The sequence below is a fragment of the Anser cygnoides genome, chromosome 17, assembly GCF_040182565.1.
Source record: "Anser cygnoides isolate HZ-2024a breed goose chromosome 17, Taihu_goose_T2T_genome, whole genome shotgun sequence".
NCBI lineage: Eukaryota > Metazoa > Chordata > Aves > Anseriformes > Anatidae > Anser > Anser cygnoides.
Genome location: NC_089889.1, coordinates 4,245,952 through 4,256,279, shown reverse-complemented (window position 1 = coordinate 4,256,279; position 10,328 = coordinate 4,245,952).

Sequence of the window (10,328 nt, the reverse complement as noted above, 5' to 3'; positions counted from 1 at the left end):
GTTTTGCCACAGCACGGTGCTGCAAATACCCCGGGGTATCCTGCTGCCTCCCCGGCTGTGCCCCGTGACTGGCAGAGCCCGGCTGGTGCCGTGACTCACAACGGGCAGCTTTTCTCGGAAGCTCGCTCACGGTTTTATAGCTCTGCTTTGTTGAAGACATTAAAGCCATTTGGTTGTTGTGGCTGTTTTACGAGCCGGGCTTCAAAGGACGCAGCTCCGCAGGCTGGGCCAAGCCCTGCCCGTACCTGGTGGGAAGCTGTGGAAAAACCCTTCCTTGCAGAGCCTGCTCCGCAGCCAGGCTGTTCCTCCGATAGGTTGATCGAAATGCCTGATTTCTGGGTAGGAATGCCATAAAACAAGGTCATCGGTGCCTGTGGTCATCGTCACCTTCCTTGGCTGGAGCCCAGGGAAGTGCAGGCTGTGCGAGCAGCCAGGAGGTCGGTGCCAGGCTCTCCGTCCTGCCCCACGTCCCATCCCCGCGGCGTTTTGGCTCTTTGGGTGAGGGGTCTCTGGGGTCCGGCCGGTGCCCGTGCCACGCTGGTCCTTGGCGTCTCCTCCAGGCTGGTCCTCCGTGTCTCAGCTCGGATGATGGCCGTCCCTGACCCCGCAGAGTGGCAAGCTGCCCCCGAGCTTCCTAAAGCAGATTCTTCCCGAAAAATCCCCACCAGCAGCGCTTCCTGCTGCAGGTGGCGGCGAAGACCTTGCCCTGGCAGGTTTTCTGAAGGGACTTTTTGGCCCTTCCTTTATGGTGCAGCTTGTTGGCACCGACAAGCCCCCAGCCCCCTAGCAGAGCCCCCCGATTTGGGGTCACAGAGCGATTTGAGTGTCCACGTCCTCTGATTGCCAAAAGCAAGCACCGGGCACGGGGAGGCTTCCTGGGAGGTGAGGGTCCCAGCTCCGTGCCCTGGTGTCACTGCTCTTCCCCGAGCTCTGCATCGGCTCCTCTGCACCAGGAAATTCTGTAAGTGTCTGAGAAGACCCCGAGGCTGGATAAAAGTTCAGCTTGTGATTCATTTCCTTCCTCTTCAGGGATAGGCTAATTTGAGAGTATGTGCTGCACATTAATTACCTTCCTCGCCATGGTTTCCTATCCAGGCATCCTTTCCCAGATGACTTTCTGCTCGCTCAGGTCCAAGGCCATAAAAGCTCCCCTATTAGGAAAGGAAATATTTTACATCAGGTTTATACTGTATGCCTGAGGTCATCAGAAGTACGGATCGAGTGGCAGAAATACACACTGCGCTCTCTCTTTCCAGCATGAAAAATGAATCAATAACTCATTGATTTAAATTAAAATGTCTTCCTTGCAAAATGCCTCTGAGCACTAATATTTGCAGCCCCGTCTTCTGTGATTGCCATTGGAAAGCTGCTGCCCCTGCAGGCACGGAGTCGGGGCTGTCAGCGGGCAGGATCCGTCCCCGTTAATGGTGTGCGATTGCCAGAAACCCACGCTCCCTTCCCCGGGAAGGATGCAACAAGGTGAACTTTTGGAAATCGCCTCTCCTGGCACGTGAATTATGCAGCCAACACGCGGCGGTCAATATATCAGGCTTCTTCGCAAGGTAATTAAGGATAAACGCGGGAATTCAGGCAGAACCGCTGCCTGGCGTGGGAGGCGAACGTGACCCCATGGAGCTGCTGCTTCGACAGGGAGACCACCGGCCGTGGCGGGGTGCTGGGTTCAGCCCTGTCCCCCTTGTAATGCCCAGCACCACCGGTCCCCAGCCGCTGCTCGCGCTGCCGGCACCGGGACGGCGCCTCGCAACGTGCTGACTTGCACCTCGGAGCTCCGAGCGTCCCGCGACGCCCAGAGCTCTTCTTTCGAGCTAATTAAAAAGTGGCTGTATTAGCGAACACATTTATGGTCATTAGCAAACAGTCAGCTCACTAATTTTAAAGATTTATGGTGCTGGCAGCAGGTAAATTATAGTCTTTGGAGAGTTTTCTCGCAAATGATCTGAAAGCAAGGTTTGCTCTCGCCTCAGGGAAACATAAAGGAAATGCATTTAATGACCGCAAAACGTATGTGCTGATGGCCTCAGTAAGATAGTAAATGTGTGCTCACAGTTTTAGCGGTCGGGGAAGTCCGGCAGCGAGCCCGCTGTGTGTTCCCTCCACCGTCGGTGGCTTTGCTCAGGGACCCGCCGCCTGCAGGCAGCTTCTGGGGCCCCGGGAGGGATTTCCTCCTCTCACCTGCTGGAAGGATCCAGCCAGGGAAAAGCTGCGACGTATTAGAAGTAAGTGTGTGACTGTTGTTTCCCAGATTTGGTTATAAAAACCTGCGAGTCTCCAACTGTGACACGTATTATGGTCTCAGTTTCACAGTTAGAATAATGTTTAGCTTGGCAACGAAAGCTCCAAGTGTGCTTATAGAGGAAAAGACACTTGCTGCACTCACTAGGAATTGCTTTCGGCTGCTCTGGGCTTTATTCCCCCCCCTTCACCTGCTCTGGCAGGTCCCTGCAGCATCGCCCGGCCTTTAGCTGCTGCTGCTTTGGGGTGTGCATTGCACGCGCTCGGGGCGGTTTTGCACGGCGGTGTGTGCACCGGGGAGAGCAAAGCCCCCCCGAGGGCTATTGTCGCTGCGGCTCACTGTTAATTAGAGGATGCACTCACGGCATTAAGGTCTCCCTGCCCTCCTTTCCCTGTCAGGCAGCAGCGATGCTCTCGGCCCGATAAACGCTCTGGACAGAGCGCCGGAGGCTGGAGGAGGGCAGCGTGCCGCGGTGCCGCGCAGGGCAAGGGGCCTGCAGGACCCCATGGGGCCGTGGTTCTTCCTCCCCTCACCACAGAGGGCCTTCATGGGGCTGGTGTGTGCCCGGCTCCGGCAGATTCCTAAATAACCCAGTCACTCTCCGGGGACGATGTCCCCAAGGAGGCGGCTCGTCCTCACTGCCGAGGGCTCAGCGTGCCGTTATTTTGGGGCGTCGGATTTGTGATGTCCCGCAGCAGGTCTGCATTTTGGCAGAGGTCTTGGGCACCCCAGACATCGGTGGGGGTTCACGAGGCACGGGGCCACAGTCCTGACAGCACGGGGAGCTGTGGGTTCGCTGCCTGCTGTGTTTTATAGGGCGCCTGTTCATCTCGAGCCTCAAACAAGGCTTTCCTGGATTTAGATAACTTGCCTGCGCCTCTCTGCCTCCTTCTCCTTCTCTCTCCATAAATGCTGACAGTGGATTTCTGCCATGCCTCAAAACCTGTTCGAATAAAGACATTAAAGGGAGCAAATTATTTAAGAGCTGGGAGCATGGGTGGGAGAGGCGGCAGAAGGCCAGATCCGCGCTTTTTGGCCATTAAGCTGCATATCATGCTTAATATAGCAGGTGATAGCTTAAACCTCCCCGCAAGCTCAGGGCAAGAGCCAAGAAACAGGGAAACTGGTTCTTGTCAAGGCCGACTTGCTCTTACGGGACCGCTCCCTCTGAGCACGTCCCTCCAGACGTGTGGCTGCGGGGGGCAGCCGCTGCCCCGGGGGGACGCGTCCCCACAGCAAGTGGCAGCCTCCAGGCAGGTGCTGCTTCTCACACACCTCTGGGGCTGCCGGCAGGTTTCTGATCGGGTTTCAGGGGGGTTGTAAGAGCAGCCGTGTGCTCTTGCTGGAAGGGCTGGGCCAGGCCTGGGTGGGCTTCAGCGTGGGCAGGGTGGTGGGGAGGAACCGGGCGCTGCAACCGCCTCATGGCCCGTGGGCAAGTCCCGCCTCGCGCTGTCTTCAGGCCCCGTTTGCATTTTTGCTGCTAAAGCAATCGTAAAAGCTTCAGCACAAGAATGTTTGCGCGTGCAGGTACACGCAGGCAGGCTTTTTCCACGGCCGGTCCTGCGAACAGCGACGGGACCGAGGTGTCCCGACACCGCGGGCTGCGCGGCGCTCCTCGTACCGCCGCGTCAACGCATCTCCTACGGCCGTAATTCCCCGTGGGGTTGCACCGAGGTGCCGAGGGTTCTTAAACTGTTCTCTTCCCAACACTTCTGTGCTGGCTTTTGCCTTCTTCAGAGCACGTTCCTCACACGGGGGCCGTGCCTCGTGGTCCCCAGGACGCCCTGGTGTAAATGCGAGGTCCTTCGCACGCCCGTCCAGCGGGGGATGTCAAGGCAGTTGTTCTGCACCACTCGCTCTCACGTTTGCAGCCTTTCGGGAGGCTCACTTTCAGCATTAACAGGTTTTAAAGATTTTCTTTGGCTGCTCTCTTTTTTGGTGGCTCACGAAGCGAGGGGCTGGGGGCAGCGAGAGCTGACAGCTCCTGGCGGCGGTGCTGGGGCGAGGAGCAGCCCCCGAGGCACCGGCAGGAATTTCCTCTGCGCAGCCCAGAGCAGGGGCTGGCCCCTCTGCTTTTCAAATCATTTTAGTGTGGAAATGACCTAAAATTCACAATCCCACAAGGCAGAGCGTGGGGGAAAGGAGTGTGGGGGCTGTTCGTGCTGGTGCCAAGAGGCCCTGGTGAGAGGCGGCCTCCCCGCAGGCCGGGGCAGGATCCGGCCCAGCGCTGCCCTGCGCAGTGCTCCTGAGCCGGAGTCTCCTCTTTTCTCTCTCTTCCTTTTTCCCTTTCTGTACCTTCCCTTGAAATCGTCAGTCATTTCTGCGGGGCCTTAATCTTCGTTTCTGTCCTTGCAGAAGACATAATTGCTCTGGCTTTACGGCAAGAACATTGCCTTCTGCTTCCAGCACTCGCCGTCCCCGCAGAGCCCCCTTGGTGGATGTTGCTGCAGCAATAGCCTTGCTTTTGCTTTTGTAATTTCCTCAGATTTTCTAATGCTGAGCTAGGAACAGGGGAGCTGCTCTGAGGTATGGGTTGGGCCCATCCTGTTCCCCAAACGACGCGTGCCTGTGGGGTAGTGCCAGTGGTCTCCATCTCCGACGGGAGCCAAGCCCCCTGGGGATGTGCTGCCAGGGGCGCTGAGCTCCTGTTCGGTGCTTCTGTCAATGCCTGACCTCAGTCCAAGAGCAACAACCAGCTTCTCCCCAAAATGAAGCTCCTAAATCGAGCTTTATCTCCCCTCTGTGCATCGCCCTGCAGGATTTACTCTGAACCCACAGGTGGGTGCTGAGCCTCCCAGTGAGCCGCCCGGCTCCTGCCTCTGCTTTCCGATCATTTTAATTCTGTAGCAGCAGCGTCCCCGTCTATTAGCTTAACGTGTTGCTCGTGTGACAGCCGTGGTGCTGATTAAATTAAAGAACGGTTTCTGCTAAAACTGAGATGTGATTACGTGCCTTAATCCCTTTTTCCCCACCAACGGCCATGTTACCGGGAGGGCGCTCGGTGCTCTCCCGCGGCGTGGGGCTTTGCTCCGTGCACGGTGTGAGCGCCTGAGGGATTAGGGCAAAAAGAGAGAGATGTGGCACGGCTTGGTTAGTCAAGGAAAAGGAACGCTGGAGAATCCCACTTTATTCTTGTCTCTAAGTCTCCAACTTAAAAGATTTTGCTCATTTGTCTCTTTAAAATAGGTGATCCTGTAGGAAGTATTTTCACTCCCATCGCGATTTGCTGCGTTAAATAAAGGTCAGCTCTGACTCGCAGCCCCCCACATCCTTCTTCGGGTTCGTTTTCCCGTTAAACCCCTGGTGGTTTGGGGCATTTCAGGGCTCTGGCTGGGGCCCTCACCTCGTCCTGCTCCTGAGGGGGACAGCACGGCGTGGGATGCTCCAGCAGCCAGCGGGCCCGGGGCTTGGCTTGGTGCTCTGCCTGCAGGGGAATTTCTCCTGCCTGGCTGTGGAGCTGCAGCGGGGGCTTTTCAGGCACTTTGCGAGCTCCTGTTAAAAGGTGCCATCAAAATGACAAATGTTATTTCCTCGGTCTGGCCCCACCTGTGACTCATCCATCTCTATTACGGCAGAGAGCCAGAGTGAGTTATGGGAAGCCCTCGTAAGCCTCAGGAGAATTTTATTCCTAATTTTGGGGGCGTTTTTGCTCACTGGGGGGATCTAGCAGAGGGTTCTCGTGGAAAAATAGTTTAATGCTAATACAGTGCAGCATTTCACGGAACGATTGAGGTTGGGAGGGACCTCTGCAGGTCATCTGCTTGAGCAGGGTCCCCCAGGGCACGTGGCCCAGCACCGGGTCCAGGCAGCTTTCAGATGCCTTGAGGGAAGGAGACTGCCCAACCTCTGGGCTGGTGCTCACTCACCCACACAGTAAAGAAGCTTTTCCTCGCATTCAGACGGAGCTTCCTGCGGTGCAGCTCGTGCCCGTTGCCTCTCATCCTATTGCTGGGCACCACTGAGAAGGGTCTGGCCCCATGCTCTTGTCGCCCTCCTTTCAGACACTCTTACACATTGATCAGATCCCTCCCGAACCTTCTGTTCTCTGGGCTGAGCAGGCCTGGAAATATTTTTCACTTCAAAGCGCTTATCAAAGGCACAAGTTTAGAAGCCAAAAACGACTTTATCTGACCACCGAACCTTGTCGATGCATTATCTACTTGCAGCTGGCAGCCAGCTTTGAGCGGGGTTCCCACCAGGGTGGCTGTTTCCACCCCCGGTCAGGGAATGAGATGACCAGCTTTAAGAAAAAGCTAATAAAAAGTCAATATTTAGCTTGGCGTAAAGAATTGAAGCCTCTTCCTTGTGTGAAACTGCTCGCTCCCCAGGATGCTGCTGACCTCGGGGGGGTTATTTTCGGACTGTCTGATTGCTAGGCTCCCTCCCACCAGAGAGGGATGGGGCCAGAAAATGGGATCTGCCCCCAGCACATTGCTGGGCTGGTTAAGGGCTGTTTGCGTTGCTCAGACAGAGAAAAACCTTCCTGAAGCTCTTGTATCGGGGAGGAAGAGAGGAAAGAGCTGCTGCGAGGGTGGCGCTGGTGCCTCGCGTGGGATGGTGTCGGGGCTGCCCCTCGCTGGGGTTTTTTGGCTCCGGGGGTGGCAGCGGGTGCTCTGGGGGCTGTAGCGCAGCCCCGCTGTCCTTCACACTGCTCAGGCCCTTTAGTTACCTACGTGATGGGTTTGGAGCGTTTCTCGTTAATTTATGAAGTTGACGTGAAAGGGTATTGAATTAAAGCAGGGATTTGCCAAATCGGAGCGCCTTGCTGAAAGCTCGAAATGAGTTCTTGCTTTTGCCTACCTATTAGAAAGAAATATTATTGTTTGCTGCAGAGAAGGGGGGGAAAAAAATCTATACGTTTCTGGTTTTAAGCTGAAATGAGAAAATAAAATATTCCTCCGTGCTGCTGGCGCTGGTGGGAGCCGTTCGCTCAAGCCCCGTTTGCTGCTTCCTCTCCTGCTGTGCAGCAATCTGGCGGGGGACACGTGCGTGGCGAGGGGGGGAGAGCCCGTGGGTACAAAGCCACCCCTAGGGACACGCCGCTGCCCCACGCTGCTGCTGCATGCGAAGCGGAGGGAGGATGGAAATCCTGGTGGAGAAACCCTCCCCGTGTGCCCCCGGGGGACGCTGGCACGCCTCAGCACCCCGCGTTTAGCGTCAGGGCCCGCTCAGGCCAAATAAGAGCCCGTTTATAGGAAATGGGAAAAGTTAAACATATTGGTTGGGTTTACAAGTCGTCGTTAAATATTTGCTGCTGGGAGGCGGTGGGGTCCCACCCGCTCTCCATCCTGCTGTCAAGTCTGTTCGAAGGGACGTAAATAACCCTGGGGGATCTCCACGGCCCCAGGGGCAAAGCCCTCACTGGGTTCCTGGCCTGTCCCCTCTGTCCTGCTGTCCCCTCTGTCCCCCCAGAGCCCCCCACCCCGGTGTACATCTCACCCCCAGTGGGCAGCTGGGGGGGTCTGGCCCCGTTCCTGCCTCCCCAGCACCGCCTGATAAAGCAATAACTCAGCTTTATTGATTATGTCAAAGGCAGTAATTCAAGAAAGCTATTTAAATTCACAAGAGGAAGCTATCGCAATTATAAGTGTCTGCAGCAGATTATTAATCATTTTTGTTATGGCTATCAAGCCACGAGACAGACATTTTCTGTAAGGCTTACGTGAGAGCGTGCTTTTCAGTAATGACTTGGGTTTTGCTTGCTTATTGGTTCGTAATGTGGAATAAAAAATAAGCAAACTGCTCTTTATATAAATCATGTTGCACAAGGCTTTATAGGATATCGCTACAGGAGTGTATGAACTTCCAGGAGTTTAGATTCAGTTGCTGTTTAATCCAAGCAAATCCCGGCGCTAGCTCCCTACTCCCTTTTCCTCTATTTCTCCAGCTTTATTCCTGCAATAACACTGCTTTTTGTGGCATGAGGTATTTGCCCATGCTTAAGCACTAAAGAAAGGCTAAACGCAGAGTGCTTGGTGGGGACGATGCTCTTGGAAGGGGCTCCTGAGCCAGGCTTTTGCCGGGGAGATGCTGCGGGTCTGGACAGGGCCATTCCTGGGGCTGGGATGGTTTTGGGGGACGGATATGGCCATTCAGCTCTCCTGTGAATATCTGGCTATTCCCGCGATGAAATTGGGCTTTTACAGCCCGCCTGTAAATTACTGCTTCCCCTTGGTTACCAGCGAGAGCCCGGAGCTGATAGCACGGGCAGGTTAAAGCCGGGAGCCTTGGCTGGGAGCCAGTCCCCGTTTATGCGGTGGACAGTTCTCTCCCCAGAAAGGCAGTTAAGCAGAACATTTCTCTATAAAAAGCAGCAAAAGAGATCGGAGCAGCTCTCCCTCTCCTTTTCCATCTCCTTTGCTTAGTGACCTAGAACTAAATGTTTCATTATCAGAAGGAAACATATATATATATATATATGTATATAAAATACATACTTGCGGCAGGTCTTTGGTGCAGGGTTTTGGGAGGGCTGTTCTCTACAGCGAGATGAGGTGGTGCTCGTGTGGGTCAGAAGAGGATAAGGGGCCTGAGCACCCTCTCCAGCAGACCAAGCTCACCCCATAAGCACGCCGATGGCTCCCCACATTCAGCTGCTCCCCACGAAACCGGGGCTTTGGAGCAGCAGCTTTGGTCTGGGAGGGCACGGGGCTGGCTGGGCTCCGCAGCCAGGTGGGATGGGGTCCCCACGGGATGACATACGGGGCCAGCCCTGGTCCCTGGTGGGCTTCTGGTGAGAGCCTGGGCTGCAGCCACTGATCTCCTGTAAGGCCAGGACAGTGGGGTGATGCAGGGAGGGTGTCCCATCTCCACGGGGTGGTCGGGGGGATGCAGACCCCATGGCATTGGGGTGAGCTGGCCCGAGCTGGGGAACCTAATGTTCTCCGAAATGCAGGAGCGTGCTGCCTTGGCACAACCCTCAAACTTTCCTCCTCAAACTTGTGCTGGTTTTGATTAAAATCCTCATCAAACGTTTATTTTGCCTGAAAGGAAGCTTTTGTTCTCATTCCGGGACCTTTCGGTTATAAAAACTTCAGCAGAAAGCACTTAATTAAAAATGTATTTTTCCTGCTCTGTACATCGGGAGGTTATTTCAAGTCACACAAGTGCCGGGGAGCATAACTCGGTGTCTAAGGCAGTAGCAAAGCCTGGACGGGCAACCCGTGCAGGGCCGGGAGGGATGGCCCCCCAGGGACCCCAAAACCAGCTCCGGACAGCACTTTTGGGGTTTCACTCGGAGGAACAGAGCCATTCACAACACGGTCACGTCATGGAGGGCTCTCCCTGGAGATGCGCGTCCTCACCTCCACGCGTGCAACTCCTCCTGGCCTCCTTCACCCACCGCCTCCAGCGCAGCCGCTCGCTTTGCAGCGCCGCGCTCCCTTTTCTTTCTTTCCCATGCCATTTTTCCAAGAAAGCCTTTCCCCTGGCAAGCAGCGTGCCGCGGGCCAGCAGAGCCGAGCGGGAGGCTCCCAAAAGGCGCAGCCTGAGCGGTGTTCGGTTCTCACGCCGGGTGAAAAATGGACGCAATGCATTATTCACGGTGCTGCCGGTGCCGGGCTGCAGCGGGATGGAGAGGGGCGGCAGCCTCGGGGGACGTGCCGGAGGGAAAGTGCTGTTCGGCTGGTGATGGATGTAGTTTTCCTTCCTTAAATGTAAATGTCTCTTAAAAAATGCACTCGCTTTACCGCGGCTTATGTTTCAGTCATCTGGCGCTTCTTTCGCCGTCCTTTTACACCTTTTAGCACGGAGAGGGACCGGTTGTGCGGCACAGATGGGAGGAAAGCCAGGCGGCAAAAGCGTGGTAATTTCCCCTTTCCTTGTGTAACGTTTGTGAAAGCAATAGTCTGAGCCTACGCGCGGCGAGCAAACATCTCGGCGCTGATGGATGCTGCCATTTCGCTGCGCGTCGCTTTGATCATATTTTTATTCACGCTACGCACGCGCTGCCTTCCATTAGCGCCCAAGTGTTTAGGTCTCAATTGCACATAAATTTTGCCGTGCGGTAGTACCGGCACACCTGAGCCACGAAGACAGAGCTCCCACGGGGATGGTGCTGGCGGCACCGAGGGCG